This window comes from Bos taurus, chromosome 24 (genome assembly GCF_002263795.3).
Source record: "Bos taurus isolate L1 Dominette 01449 registration number 42190680 breed Hereford chromosome 24, ARS-UCD2.0, whole genome shotgun sequence".
Classification (NCBI taxonomy): domain Eukaryota; kingdom Metazoa; phylum Chordata; class Mammalia; order Artiodactyla; family Bovidae; genus Bos; species Bos taurus.
The window spans coordinates 22,578,437-22,594,166 of NC_037351.1; the positions used below are offsets into that span (position 1 = coordinate 22,578,437).

Here is a 15,730-nt window from a genome sequence, read left to right on the forward strand (position 1 = left end):
CCCTTCTCCTCCTGCCCCCAATCCCTCCCAGCATCAGAGTCTTTTCCAATGATAGGGGACTTCTAATGCATCTTGTTCCAAACCTCCCTGTCTGGTCCAGAATCCTTTATTACACATTCTTACTGCATTCCTGCCTTCAGAACTCCATTTATGTGTATGACAATTGGATTGAAGTCTGGCCCCTGGGCTGGCGGGGCACACTCATTTTTCTGCTCACCATGCAACCCCAGTTCTCCGCCCAGACTCTGCAGCAAAGAGCCTCTCAAGAGGCAGAGACAACACAGTTCTCCCAAAACTAGAGGCAGGGGACTTGAAAGGAAAAAGTCATGTCAAATCTCCCAGGTGAGATAAAAGTAGTGAGAGAATGCTTTTTCTAAAATAAGTAACAGAAACTGGAAAACTGGAACAGATGAGTCAGTTAAGAAAGGATATATGGACATTCCATAGGATTTATGCCTTGATAACCATCAACATTTTATATAAACAGATGTGGGAAGTTCAATTTCAATATCAAAAAAGTTTGTGCCTGATGGAATGCAACTTTCCTGACTGCAGCACTGTACTCTAGCACCCCCAAATAGAGATGGACCATACCCTGGGATGTGGAAGAGTTTCACTACTGAAGATAATTCTTTTCACATCCAAAGATCATGTTTCCCTGTAGTTCAGTTAGATTCTACTCTTTTTTCACACGTAATGTTGAATTAGTGTGGATTTGATATATATATATACTGAATTTAATGAAACTGAAAACCAGACTTAAGGAAATCTATGAATGTCAAAATACTTTCGAAACTCATTATGTGAAACAGCAATTAAATTTACTTGAAAAAAAATAACAGATGAAGCCCTAAGAGAGATATATGTCTAATAAAACAAATATTATAAGAGCTCCATGATAAACTCAGATGAGACATAATTCTACCCCAGAGACCTTTCTTCACATCATGATTCATTTAGAACAAGTGGAGACATTTACAGTATTTCAGCTTAGTACTAATGAAAAAATGTGATTTCAGTCTTCACTGCTATACAACTTTGTCTAAAGTACATACAACTGGTGAAAAGGCATGACATACACGAACACCCTCGCAATATAGCCTGCTTCTAATCACTGAGAGTTGAAAGAGAATTGCATAATTCTTCTTTTAAAACTGCCTAAGCTCTTGTCAGAGTGATTGAATTAAAGATGATTAAACTTGCTCAAAAATTCTGCAAGATGGGATTTGGAAGGAAATGATGGCCCTGCTTTGAGCAAAGTAACAGACTAATATCTTAGGAAGTTTAAAATTAAGTGCAAACAAATATATAGATTCAGGTGCCTGCTTTATAATAATTGACTTTGCTGATAAACCTTACCTGCTGAAAATCGTAACTGGCTGATAAATACTCCTTTAAAGCATAATTGTTGTAGGAAACGGTCAGTTTTGGCAAAAGGAAAAGGCTCAAAGGATAGTTGCCATAATTGGCATTAAAATTTAGGAAAATGTTAATTGTCCCCAACACATAGCACATAGTTATGACGTTCATCTTGATAGAAATGTGGTCAATATATCAAATATATAAGAAAAAAGACAGTACAACGAAGTCCCATTTTTATGAACAAAATATATATGTTGGTTTAGAGTTCACCGAAAGCTCAACTGGTTTTTAACATTTAAAGCCCTGCGACCTTGGGTAAATTACTTCCCCGCTCTGTGTCCGCATTTCCTCATATTACCCACTCCTTATGGTAGTGTTACAATTGAGTGAATACAGCTAAGTTCATAGAACGGTTTTTTTCCATAAAGTTTCTATCCTTGCAATAAGCAAAATAAGTCCTTTTTTTAAAAGAAATTAATAAGTATGCATACTTCAACAATATAGGTTACTGATATGTTCAAAAGGAAACACAGCATTTCTTAAACCCCAAGTGATCATAATAGATAATAGCAAACTTGAACAGAACCATAACTCAAAAGACCGTTTTAACAGAGCAACAAGGAACCTAATGGCGTTGAATTTCACCGCCAGAGTACAGCCAAGACTCCCCACTCCACCTCCACTCAAGTCCTACACTTACCTTCTCAAAGGCAAACCTCAAGCTCTCCAAAGAGGAAAGTTTTACTCCCAAGTCCCAGCCTTGGTACCACTGAGCCCAGCCCCGCATCCTTAGTCTCTTCTTTGGCGTTGGTCTTTAGACACCTCGCCACCTCCCATTCCGGTACCAGAACGAAACTCGCGTCCACCCTCGGTCCAAAGGAAAACTCCAGGCTCCAGAAGCCGAAGTCACTCCTCTCCCCTCTCCCTGCCCCGCGCCCACCCAGCCGCGCCGCGCCCCCCTCCCCGCGCCCGGCGCCCACACCCACCCGACCCGCCGCCCCGGCACCGCAGTGCATTGCAACACGCGCCGACGCCGCCGGCTGGAGAGGACCCCGGCGCGGATTTCCCGCTCAATAGTAGCCCCCCAGCCTGCTCCCCACGTGAGTGTCATCCCTAACGGAGGGGAGCAAGCCACCTCCCAGCTGCTCAGCCCGCGGGGACCACCGAGAGGGCAGCGGGGACCACAGAAACAACTCAACCCGCGGCGCGCGGCCCGGCCTCGGCTGGCGGGCGGCCGAGATGTACCTGCGCGGCCTCGCGCCCCCGGGCCGGCCCTCCTGCCGCAGCCGCTCCCGCCGCCCCGCGGGCCCGAGGCGCCGCCCGCCGCCCGCCCGGGGAGGCGCCGCGCCGCAGTCCCGGCTGCAGCGCCCGGCACATGCTTGGCGCCGCCGGCGGCCGGCGCGGGCGCACAGGTGGGAACCCCGCGAGTGGGCGTTGGGGCGATTCCCTCCCCGCTGCCGCGCTCGCCGCCGGCTTTCCACTCTTGACTTTGCCGGGTGCGCGGCGCCTGCCCTTGCTCCGGCGGCGGCCGAGCCTCCCCGGCCCGCGCCCCGGCGCCGGGGGCGGCTGCGGTCCCTGCGCCGCTGGGGCTGCGCGTCACCGGGCATCTCCCGCTCGGCGGCTGGCTCGGCGGGCCCCCCGGGGGCGGCCGGGGGGCAGCGCGCTGCTGCCGGGCCCCGCGCCCACCCCTTGGACCCCCTCCACGCCCGCGCCCTCCCCCACTCCCCAGCTGTCAAGGGAGAAAACGCCTTGCATACACACACGCACACATACACACACACACACACCTTGGAATGGACGGACGCCCCAGTCACCGACTCGCCAAACTCTTCGAAGGTGTCCACCGGTCTTTGGGGAGGTTTGGGCATGGAGTAGGAGCCGCTTTCTTATTATTTAATAATGTTGGAAGTGCCGAGTCCGCTGCCAGAGTTGTGGGTCATGTGGGCACAGCAGAGCCTGGCTACTGCCAGTACCAGGGTTTCCTGAGGATCCTGAAACTATGATCTCATCCTCCTCATCCGCCTCCCCCGCCCCTCTCTCCGCGGGCGCGCACGCACAGCACACACACACACACACACACACACACATACACACGCGCACACACGCACACACGCTCCCACTGCCTGCACTATCCTCCTTCTTGGACCGAAATATTCTGCCGGGGAAATACAGTGTTCACGCTCTTCATTGAAAAAAAAAAAAGGAAAAAACAAAAAAGGGAAAAAAAAAAAAGCCTTCGGGAGAATGATTTTTCTCTTTGAAAGCCTGATTTATGTGCTTTGTTTATTTCCTACAGTTGGTCCTCACACGTGCAAGGGAGCTGAACAGAGCCTCAGAATTAAAATTAAAAATAATTGTCCTTTTATGTTGACCCAGATTTTGGTCAGAACCCAGGACTTAAACAGTCCAATTTCCATTTAAAACAGAGGCAATAATACACCAGGTTTGAATATGGAATAGAAATAACATCTGAGATGTGTGCAGTGGGTTTCTTTCCCAAGCTGCAAAAACATCTCGCAAACATTACCTCATTTATTTGCAGAACATCTTTGCAGAGAAGGTGGGAGAGACGGCAACTAGTACTGTCACTTTGGAAATACAGAAGCACAGGACAGAGAGCGTGACTTATCCAAGTTCACCTACATGGGTATGTCACTATAAATAATTGCACAACTACTCCTACTTTGCTAATTCACTATAATCATTCCTGGAAACTTAAGGCACTGAAACATAATGAAGACATTTTTTATTATTTGTAAGCGACCTCCTACCGAAGATTGCAAATTAATTAATTAATTTTTCTCTATGTATGGGTTTCCATAGAATGTTCTCTTGTGTACTTGCGTAAATCTCCAGTTTCATGTTTTCATTTATTTTCTTCCTTTACTTTATTGGGGGATAGTTTAGGCCTATGTGTCTGTGTGTATAGTCATATTCATTTGAGTGGTTTAAAATGCTTAAATAGCAATATCATGCAAGTTTAGTCAATATTTTGAGGGTAGTCACCAATTTCATAATGATTTCTAAATTCCACTCAATCCCCTTGTAAGTGCCTAGTGTATATGAAGAACTGTGCTATGTTTTGAAGGATACAAAGGACTTTAATACATGGAACCTGTCCTCCATTAGTTTATATCTAGTTGTTGAGACAAGATATACATACACACAGGAAATTTCCTGGTGGTTAAGATTTTGCCTTCCAATGCAGGGGGCAGAGGTTCAGTCCCTGGTCAGGGGAGTAAGCCCCACGTGCCTCCAGCCAAAAAACCAAAACATAAAACAGAGCAATATTGTAACAAATTCAATAAAGGCTTAAAATATAAGCATACACACACATATGTTTTTGCTGGGTGATTTGCAGGTGAAACGCTTTATTATTTTTGGTGTTATAAATTATTACAAAAAGTACAACACGCACTCCTTTTCTTTATACCTGTTTTCTGTTCCATGTTAAAATTATTTCCTGTGTCTTTGTGTTCCCAATTTTAATCTGTCTTTGACGCGCACAGAATCTCAGTGGCCAAGGTAATATGTTATTTTGCCGTTCACCTGCACACGCAGTGCACTCACATAAACACCACAATTTTTAAAATATTTTAATAGTTCTCACAAAGAGCACTCTTTAATAGCCTTTGTGCAGATGTCTACAGGAAAATTCAGCATTTAACCAGTCTTCTAATGATTCAAAAAAGAGAAGAAATGTGGTGAGAGACAGAATAAAGCAAGAGAAGGCAGAAGAGAACCAGATAAAAGAGGTTGGGAGCAGGCAAAGGGAAGAATAAAAGAAAATTAAGAAATTACAAGAAGAGGGAGAGAAGAAGAGTAAAAACGTAAAAGGAGATAAAGAGAATCAACTTTCAAGTGAAAGCTAAAAGTTTCTAAATTTTGCTGCATGGAAAATAAGTTTAAGAAATAATAGACTTTTTATTGTTCTAAAATATTACTTTTTGATAAGCTTATTGGAATTTAATGGTAAAGAAACCAGGCATCAGTCCTGCAGAGGCTACCCTGAATAATCTCAATTTTAGTAATTCCATACAGGACCACTAGAAGAAATAAATCGACTGACCTATCATTATAATATAATAATAAAAATGATAGTGGGATCAAATAACCATGATATAGTTAAAATTTTTAAGAGGAAATCAACACCAAAATTCAGAGAAGTATATGGGAAAGTGAAAGTGAAAGTGAAGTCACTCAGTCGTGTCCGACTCTTTGTGACCCCACGGACTATAGCCTACCAGGCTCCTGCATCCATGGGGTTTTCCAGGCAAGAGTACTGGAGTGGGGTGCCATTTCCTTCTCCAGGGGATCTTCCCCAAAGGTATATTAAAATGGGCAACAGAGTTAAGCTTGCCATATTTAAAGGAAAATAATAGTAATATAGTATCTTATCATTTTAAAGCACTTAAGATTTTTCCAAATGCTTTGCATAAGTCTTTATTAAGCCTAATCATAATTAGTGGTGGACTCCTCTGTGGGTTTAATTTTAAAAGAATATAATAATATTTCTTAGTTTTTCACACATTGGATGAAGTGCTGAACATTGTCACTCTGTTTTAGAAATATCATTTATATTTTGTGATCAGTCAGTTGTAAAGATGCTGCTCAGCACAGTTCAACTGGGTGGATTCCTGGGCATAGATCGCAATGGTGATTTATAATTCAGGATTTTGCACAGGCTGTTGGAGTTAAACTAGAAGCGTTAGCATGTAGCAGAATCTAATGGCTTTGCTATGTTTCTAGGAGGTTTCTACACAAGCGGTGGAGGCCTGCATTGAGCAACAGTATATCAGGAGCACTTTCCTTTTGATCTGCATACTCTTGGAAGGATTTGTTTTAATCAGAGATGTTTAGGCTGGATGATTATGAAATGTGTTTCAGAAATATGTTACAACTCCAGTGGCTCAACAATCACTAGCTGTTTTTGTCCGAATATTTTCACTTAGAGAAAAAAAATTTTTTTTTTAGTAGGACTATGCAGATTTGGGCTTCCCAAATCTAGTCCCAGGTGGTACTAGTAGTAAAGAACCCTCCTGCCAATGCAGGCAACTTGAGACACTGGTTCAATCACTGGATCGGGAAGATCGTCTGGAAGAGGGCACAGTAACCCACTCCAGTATTCTTGCCTGGAGAATCCCTTGGACAGAGGAGCCTGGCATAGGGTCACATAGGGTCACAAAGAGTTGGACATGACTGAAGCTACTTAGCACGCATGCCCACATGCACACCTAATTTAGGCTCCCTTTATCAAGGTATACTTACTATTTTGCTCTTCTAATTTCTTGAGATTTAAAATAGGTTACAGTGAAAATGAGGATGGCCATAGTTCAAATCAGAATGTTGACTACGTTATGGTGAAACTAGGTGTGTATTTGTGTTTTATTAATATAGTGATATATGGAGTATATATGGGTTATAGGCCAGATCAGAATGATTACTCTCATCTGTGAGCTGGTCGTAGTTTCACGGTAATGAGGAATTAATCATTCTGGAGTATTTAAAAGATTTGAATGACAAAAGTAAAAAAGAAAATAGATTCAGAAGTGTTGAAGAAGTAAAGACGTCACTATTTTATCAGTTAAAAATGCTATACCCCCTGGCTATAGACTACTGTTTCAGAGGAGGATGATAATGGGAGCTTGAGCAACACAGAATTTACATCAATACAGCTCCTCTGATACACTGATTAGCTTTCAAGAATGATTAGCGATCCAACAACAGGTTGCAATGATCGATCAATGGAGCTGTGGCTTGGGGGATTCATGGTGAGATGATTATTTTGGTGTGACAGCTACCAAAATAATTTTGGAGACCAGGGTGGGCCCTGGGCAGAGTTATGAAGTGGCTGAATTTCGTACCTGTTTTTTTTTTTTTATTTCCCCAATGTCCACCCTTCCTGTAGAAGTCCTGCCTTCTTTCTGGCTCCCCAGGATATTCAGAACCCTTTGCTGTTCTCTGACATTCTAAGATACTACTATTTTAGAACTTATCAGTCTCAGAGAACATGGGCTTCTGACCTCCACTGAAAGGTGTAAATTATGAGCTAAGCAATCATGTAAAGTGAGGGGGTGTCAGGATGTGTTGATGTTCATAAACACCAAGGGCGTTCAATCAGCCTCTTCATGCATCACTCTGAGATACATATTTGTGTAAAGTTAGTATCTCTTTGGACTTCCCAGGTGGCACTCATGGTAAAGAACCTGCCTACCAATGCAGGAGACATAAGAGACTCAGGTTCGATCCCTGGGTGGGGAAGATCCCCTGGAGGAGGGCATGGCAACCCACTGCAGTATTCTTGCCTGGAGAACCCCACGGACAGAGGAGCCTGGCGGGCTACAGTCCCTGGGGTCACAGAGAGTTGGACAACGACTGAAGTGACTAAGCAGGAACTTTGAATGTCTGTTTGCCTGAGAGATCCTGCCTTGAGGCACGCTCCTGTCACCTGTTACAAGTCCAGGACAGTGAAGGTATCCTCGCTCTCACACACCTGTGCTCCCTGCCCCCTTGGACCGAGTGTCTCCTGACTCAGCTGTTTCTGGCAGCGCCTGTGTTGGTGCCTCGGTCAGTGTCTCCTGGGTTGATCTTCCTGTCTGACTAGCATCCTCGGGACAAGTGCTGTTTGCAGTATCCACGTTCTCCTCAGATGGATTGAAGGGGAGAACGAACAGGTTTAAGCGGTCAAGTATATTTTGTTTCCTAGGGTTCAAATAAACAAACCCGCTGCCACTTTAAATAGCTGTGATGCCACCTTATGATGGCAATTCATTAAAAACATATTATGGTGGTTTACATCTCTCAGTGACCTCACATCAGTGCACCCTTTACTCTGGGAGAATTTGTTTTCTCAATGGAACGTAAACAGACCTCATATGTTTTAGATATGATTTAAGTGTACTGTTACAATGGAGACAGTGCAAAAAGCCAGCTAGAGACTACAACTTTTCAGAAGGTGCTTATAATCTACTCACTTTGCTGCTAAAATTGTTTTGACCCTGTTTTTAATTGCTCTGGAGCTGAATGTTTTTGTTTTGTCCAAGAATACATCTTGATACCCGTGGTCCAGAATAATCTACATGTCATCCAGAATAATATTGAATAAAGAAGAAATGTCAATATAAATAAATTCAAAGTAGATGACCAATCCAAATAATTAAGGAAAAAAATGCTATTTATTGAAAATGAGTTATAGCTATACACTTTGTCTCAGGGAAATGTCAAATTTTTCCTTGATTTCTAAATAAACCTAATGTTTTTAATGGCACCAAGGAAATCTGCTACAAAGTGGAAAGCTTAGTCAAAACACTTTTATTTATGTGAAATCATTTGCCTAATTTAATTATTTCCCACTGAAATGGATCTTTACATATTGAATAGACAGCCCAAATCTCAGGACCATGTTAACAAGCACATGTTTTAATTTAAAAGTTAATCCCTACAGTAAATACCATATAATTTATTGGAGGCTGTGAAGCCTTGTATTTTATAATAAAAAATTAAATGAAAAAAAGGTGGGTGGGAGGAGAGATGAAACTAATCAAATCGTAATATTCAAAATGTATAACAAATATGTGAGTAGATGCATAATTAAAAATTATTATTTGGAATAATGGTATTTTACATTTTAGTAGGTACATTTTGAGATAGTTCAGAGTATTCCTATGAGGTGATAATATGATTACTAATATGGAAATTTGCTTTGTTTATTAAGATGCTTATCTTTTATTTGTGCCACGAATATCATGTACATTTCTCCTGTCATTTCCTCTGTGTTGTTCCTCACCTGCATGCCCAGATCAGCTGGAACTTTCTGCAGAATGTCAGTGCTTTTCATTTACATATTGTTTTTAATTTCTGTGTTACAGTTAATCAGCTGGTCAGAAAGGAGAAGGACTAGCAGAGATTTTGTAATATTTTATCAAAACCAAAAGCCTTATGTCGTAGCCAGCTCCTAATCTAGGGTTAGCATTGTTTGTGCTTCTCACTGGACTCGCAGCAAAGTTTCCTGATTTTGAAGTTGTTATATTTTTTTGTTTGCACATAACTCACAAAGCATTTTAAGATTCTCAAGGACAGGGGCCATGATGAAACCTTCCTTTTTTTCCCTCCCTGGAGAATACAGCATGTTTATTTCATATAGGAGGTCCCTCGAGAATAGTGATAGGTATAAGATGAGGATGATGGTGAGGAAAAGAAAAAATGTTACCTCTGGCACAGTGTAACATATGGAAATAATTCTTTTAGGCTTGTAAATACCTCTGGCGGAGCATGTTTTGGTGTGTTTTATATGAACAAGCTGAATCAGATACCCTGTGTGGCTTGCTTTTGTTCTTGTGGTACCTCAATCTTTCTCTTTTGTTTCTCCTAAAACACGCCCCCTCAAAATTTTGGATGAAGGAGTTATACCCATGTGAGTATATTTGTTTATATCTTGTTATCAGTATCAGAGAAGTATATTTCTGTTTGTAATGATATTTCTTCAATTTAGCAATGTGAAATAATTGTAATTCCACTGGTCTCTGTGCCTTTTCTGTTTAAAGGAAGAGAGTCTCAGTATTTAAAAAGTATTTTACAGTTTACATGAAAGGAAATAGAAGATATTTTAAGATCTTCTGTTTATTATTTCAAAGAAGAAACAATTTACTTATTTTATAGTGGAAGTGGAGTGAATACTTTAAGGATTATGTGCAGTGTGTAAATATTCTATTTCAAATGCTTCCTGTCCTATCCTTACCATCATCAAAGTAGCTTCTGCAACCAAGTGTTGTCCATCCTCCTTCCAAGACAACTCGTGGAAAGCCTGTCTTGAAACCTATTCACACAGTATGTTGTATTAGACATCATGTGTATTACCAGGATTGTCTGCTCCTTCATCAGAGTTGTGAACTCCTTATACATCTCTTTTACGTTTCACAGTATCTTTTAAAAAATTTTTATTTATTTATTTTAATTGGAGGCTAATTACGTTACAGTATCGTGGTGGTTTTTGCAATACATTGACATGAATCAGCCACGGGTGTACATGTGTCCCCCATCCTGAACCCCCCTCCCACTTTCCTCCCCATCCCATCCCTCTGGGTTGTCCCAGTGCACCAACTTTGAGTGCCCTGTTTCATGCATCGAACTTGGACTGGTCATCTATTTCACATATGGCAATATACATGTTTCAGTGCTATTCTCTCAAATCATTCCACCCTCACCTTCTCCCATGGAGTCCAAAAGTCTGTTCTTTATATGTGTGTCTCTTTTGCTGTCTTGCATACAGGGTCATCGTTACCATCTTTCTAATTTCCATATATATGCATTAATATACTGTATTGGTGTTTTTCTTTCTGACTTACTTCACTCTGTATAATAGGCTCCGGTTTCATCCACCTCATTAGAACTGATTCAAATGCATTCTTTTGAATAGCTGAGTAATATTCCATTGTGTATATGTACCACAGTTTTCTTATCCATTCGTCTGCCGATGGACATCTAGGTTGCTTTCATGTCTGAGCTATTGTAAACAGTGCTGCTATGAACACTGGGGTACACGTGTCTCTTTCAGTTGTGGTTTCCTCAGTGTGTATGCCCAGCAGTGGGATTGCTGGGTCATATGGCACATCTGTTTTCAGTTTTTTAAGGAATCTCCACACTGTTCTCCATAGTGGCTGTACTAGTTTGCATACCCATCAATAGTGTAAGAAAGGTTCCCTTTTCTCCACACCCTCTCCAGCATTTATTGTTTGTAGACTTTTTGATAGCAACCATTCTGACTGGTGTGAGGTGGTACCCCATTGTGGTTTTGATTTGCATTTCTCTGATAACAAGTGATGTTGAACATCTTTTCATGTATTTGTTAGCCATGTGTATGTCTTCTTTGGAGAAATGTCTGTTTAGTTCTTTGGCCCATTTTTTGATTGGGTTGTTTATTTTTCTGGTGTTGAGCTGCATGAGCTGTTTTTATATTTTTGAGATTAATTCTTTATCAGTTGCTTTGTTTGCTATTATTTTCTACCATTCTGAAGGCTATCTTTTCACCTTGCTTATAGTTTCCTTCATTGTGCAAAAGCTTTTAAGCTTAATTAGGTGCCATTTATTTATTTTTGCTCTTATTTCCATTACTCTGGGAGGTGGGTCATAGAGGATCTTGCTGTGATTTATGTCAGAGAGTGTTTTGCCTAAGTTTTCCTCTAAGAGTTTTGTAGATTCTGATCTTACATTTAGATCTTTAATCCGTTTTGAGTTTATTTTTGTGTATGGTGTTAGAAAGTGTTCTAGTTTCATTCTTTTACAGGTGGTTGACCAGTTTTCCCAGCACCACTCGTTAAAGATTGTCTTTTCTTAATTGTATGTTTTTGCCTCCTTTGTCAAAGATAAGGTGTCCAAAGGTGTGCGGATTTATCTCTAGGCTTTCTATTTTGTTCCGTTGATCTATATTTCTGTCTTTGTGCCAGTACCATACTGTCTTGATGACTGTAGCTTTGTACTATAGTCTGAAGTCAGGCAGGTTGATTCCTCCAGTTCCATTCCTCTTTCTCAAGATTGCTTTGGTTACTTGAGGTTTTTTGTATTTCCATACAAATTCACAGTATCTTGAAGTTAATCAGTAAACACTTGCTGATTGCTTTGCTGATCAACTGAAAATAGGTTAGTTACTATTGTCCATGGGATTCTCCAGGCAAGAATACTAGAGTGGGTTGCCAGACCTTCCTCCAGGAGATCTTCCCAACCAAGGGATCGAACCCACGTCTTTCACCTCCTGCATTGGCAGGATAGATTTTTTTTTCTTTTTTTTTTTTTTTACCACTAGCACCTTGGAAACCCAATTTTGACATGATGTTGCCCCACATATGGGCTTCCCTGACAGCTCAATTGGTAAAGAATCTGCCTGCAATGCAAAAGACCCCAGTTCAATTCCTGTGTCAGGAAGATCTGCTGGAGAAAGGATAAGCTACCCACTCCAGTATTCTTGGGCTTTCCCTGTGGGTCAGCTTGTAAAGAATCCGCCTACAATAAGGGAGACCTGGGTTCAATCCCTGGGTTGGGAAGATCCCCTGGAGAAGGGAAAGGCTGTCCACTCCAGTATTCTGGCTTGGAGAATTCCATGGACTATATAGTCCATGGGGTTGCAAAGAGTCAGACACAATTGAGCGACTTTCACTTTGCCCCAAATATAAGAGAGTGATGTCTTCTCTTTCTATTTATTTTAAATCAGTGTGCATTTCCAAGTCTTTAGATATATATTCCTAGCACAGCATTTTTTTTATAATAATGATGAAGTTTGTAAAAGAAATCTTCCTTCTATATCTATAAATAAATAAGAAGTAAAAATTGGTTTATTGTTTAGCTACAAGGAGTAATACTACCTATGATCTCATAAATTTATGCCTTAACTAGAAAACATTACTATAGGATCATTCACTGGGGACTTTATTTGTTACTTTAAGACTTTATTTGACTTTATTGACTTTATTTCTTATATGACTTTATTTCTTACTTTAAGAAACTAAAAAAGAGAAAATATGGAGGTATTTAAATATAGAAGATTTTCTTTCTTTGGTAGTTTTTCTCAATGTGGTAAATTTCTGATAATCTCAAAATTTAAGCTGATTTATTTTTCCAATTATATGCTCAACATGAGTACAGAATGGCTTATGTTTGCTCAAAGAAAATGAACAAATATTTCAACAACTGAAAATATTTATAAATTGTCTAATATATATTAAGCACATTTGTTTAACAATAAATCATGGCAAAAAGCCACAGTCTATAATCAGTAATGCTTTTACAAAATTCAAATTTGCTACCTTAGTTTTTATTTCTAAAATTACATTTTATTTCTCAGTTATAGTTTTCTTCATGTCCTGAATGGAAAAACTGCATATACCAGGACCTGCTCCACTGCTGTCTCTGCCTCATCTGACATGAAAAGTTTTCTAGTCCTTTCTCCTGTTATCTGGAATGCGTCTTACTAGGCAGCGACAAAGGATTTGACCCCCTCTCTTCGCTTTTATTTGCACTGCCCCTGGCGCACCTTTAACCTGTGAAACCTTCCTGTGATAAGATAATCACTGGCAGCAATCCACAGTCTAATCAGAACAGGATCACCCAGTAGATGCCCCGTGTGTGGGCTTTTAACTTAAACAACAGGGGCACTACAACAGTTAAAAGATATCTTTTTTTTAAAGCTTCAAAGTAGTTATTCGTGAAAAACAAATAAAAACTTCCCTGGCCTTAGCATACCTATTGTATGGTTACTTAGGTTCTCTTAACTTTCTTTCAATAATGATCCCTATTATCCAGCTGTAGCAATTATTAACCCATGACCACTATTCATCTCTCTGCCCATGTTATTTTGAAGCACATCCTAGATATTGCATATATTCATTCATGGATAATTCAGTTTATAGTTAATACAAGTTTAATTTAGAATTACACAATGGGGCAGGTAAGGCAGAATATCAGAATACTGTCTGCATTTAGGGGACACAACACGCTTCTTATTGCACACATACGTACTTAAAGCCACTGTGGCTTATTTTTAAGTAGACATCTCTCTCTCTCTCTCTCTCACACACACACAATTACAAATGCAAGTGTTTAGATGCAGAGTAAATAACTTAAAGACTGGCCATCTCTGGAGGCGCCTGTCCATCCTCAGTGACTGTTCCTTGTTACCTTAATGTTTGTTTCTGAGTTTTCAAGTTGGTCTTGTTTTTTATCTCCTCTCTGCTCTTAACCTGGTCCAGATTAAAATGCTGGGAAGCTGATATTCTTTTCTTGGTTTTGTCCCTTCGTATTTTCTCTCTCACTGTTTCCATTCCATACTTTGGCCACCTGATGCGAAGAACTGACTCATTGGAAAAGACCCTGAAGCTGGGAAAGATTGAAGGCAGGAGGAGAAGAGGATGACAGAGGATGAGACGGTCGGATGGCATCACCGACTTGATGGACATGAGTTTGAGTGAGCTGCAGGAGTTGGTGATGGACAGGGAAGCCTTGCGGGCTGCAGTCCATGGGGTCACAAAGAGGCGGACAAGACCGAGAGACTGAACTGAACTGATTCTCTCTCTCTTTCTCCTCCATATCCTGCCTCCTCTCCCTTTCTGTCTTTCTTTCACTGATAGTATAAACAGTCTGATGATTTCAATAAATGTATATATTCTTGTAACCCACCTGCACAGGGCACGAAGAAAACTCCCTTGTGTTCCTTTCTAGTAAATATTTGCCCACTTCCTCTACCCAGAGATAATCACTGTTTTGATATCTATGCCAATATTTTAGATTTGTCTCTTCTAGAACTTCATATAATGGATTCATATAGTACGTATATTTTTGTGTCTCTCTTTTAGCCCAGTGTTATGTCTCTGAGATTCACCACAACCAATGTCACTGTGTGTATCAAGAGTTTTTATTTAGTCTCTAAGTCATCTTTGACTCTTTTGCGAACCTTTGAACTGTATGTAGCCTGCTGGACTCCTCTGTCCATGGGATTTCCCAGGCAAGAATACTGGAGTGGGTTGCCATTTCCTCCTCCAGGGTATCTTTCTGACCTGGGGATTGAACCCATGGTTCCTACATTGGTAGGCAGAGTCTTTACTGCTGAGGCACCAGGGAAGCCGGTATCAAGAGTTCAGTTCAGTCGCTGAGTTGAGTCCAACTCTTTGTGATGCCATAAACTGCAGCACGCCAGCCCTCCCTGTCCATCATCAACTCCCAGAGTCCACTCAAACCCATGTCCATTGAGTTGGTGATGCCATCCAACCATCTCATCATCTGTCGTCCCCTTCTTCTCCTGCCCCCAATCCCTCCCAACATCAGGGTCTTTTCCAGTGAGTCAGCTCTTTGCATCAGGTGGCCAAAGTATTGGAGTTTCAGCTTCAAAACCAGTCCTACCAATGAACAACCAGGACTGATCTCCTTTAGGATGGACTGGTTGGATCCCCTTGCAGTCCAAGGGACTCTCAAGAGTCTTCTCCAACACCACAGTTCAAAAGCATCAATTCCGAGAGAAGGGAACTCTCTTGCACTGTTGGTGGGAATGCAAACTATTACAGCCACTATGGAGAACAGTGTGGAGATTCCTTAAAAAACTGGAAATAAAACTGCCTTATGATCCAGCAATCCCACTGCTGGGCATACACACTGAGGAAACCAGAAGGGAAAGAGACACATGTACCCCAATATTCATCGCAGCACTGTTTATAATAGCCAGGACATGGAAGCAACCTAGATGCCCATCAGCAGATGAATGGATAAGAAAGCTGTGGTACATATACACAATGGAGTATTACTCAGCCATTAAAAAGAATACATTTGAATCAATTCTAATGAGGTGGATGAAACTGGAGCCTATTATACAGAGTGAAGTAAGCCAGAA

At 41.1% G+C, this 15,730-nt stretch overlaps 1 protein-coding gene across 2 annotated transcripts in view; it reads right to left on the minus strand.

The window, feature by feature from the left end:
- DTNA (dystrobrevin alpha) overlaps positions 1-3,238 on the minus strand; it is a 451,122-nt gene extending 447,884 nt beyond the window's left edge. For both annotated transcript variants that reach the window (XM_024984389.2, XM_024984397.2), the window contains exon 1: positions 3,150-3,238. The gene's annotated coding sequence lies outside the window, so the exon portion shown is untranslated. The remainder of the gene's footprint in view (positions 1-3,149) is intronic.
- Between the last annotated feature and the right edge of the window lie 12,492 nt (positions 3,239-15,730).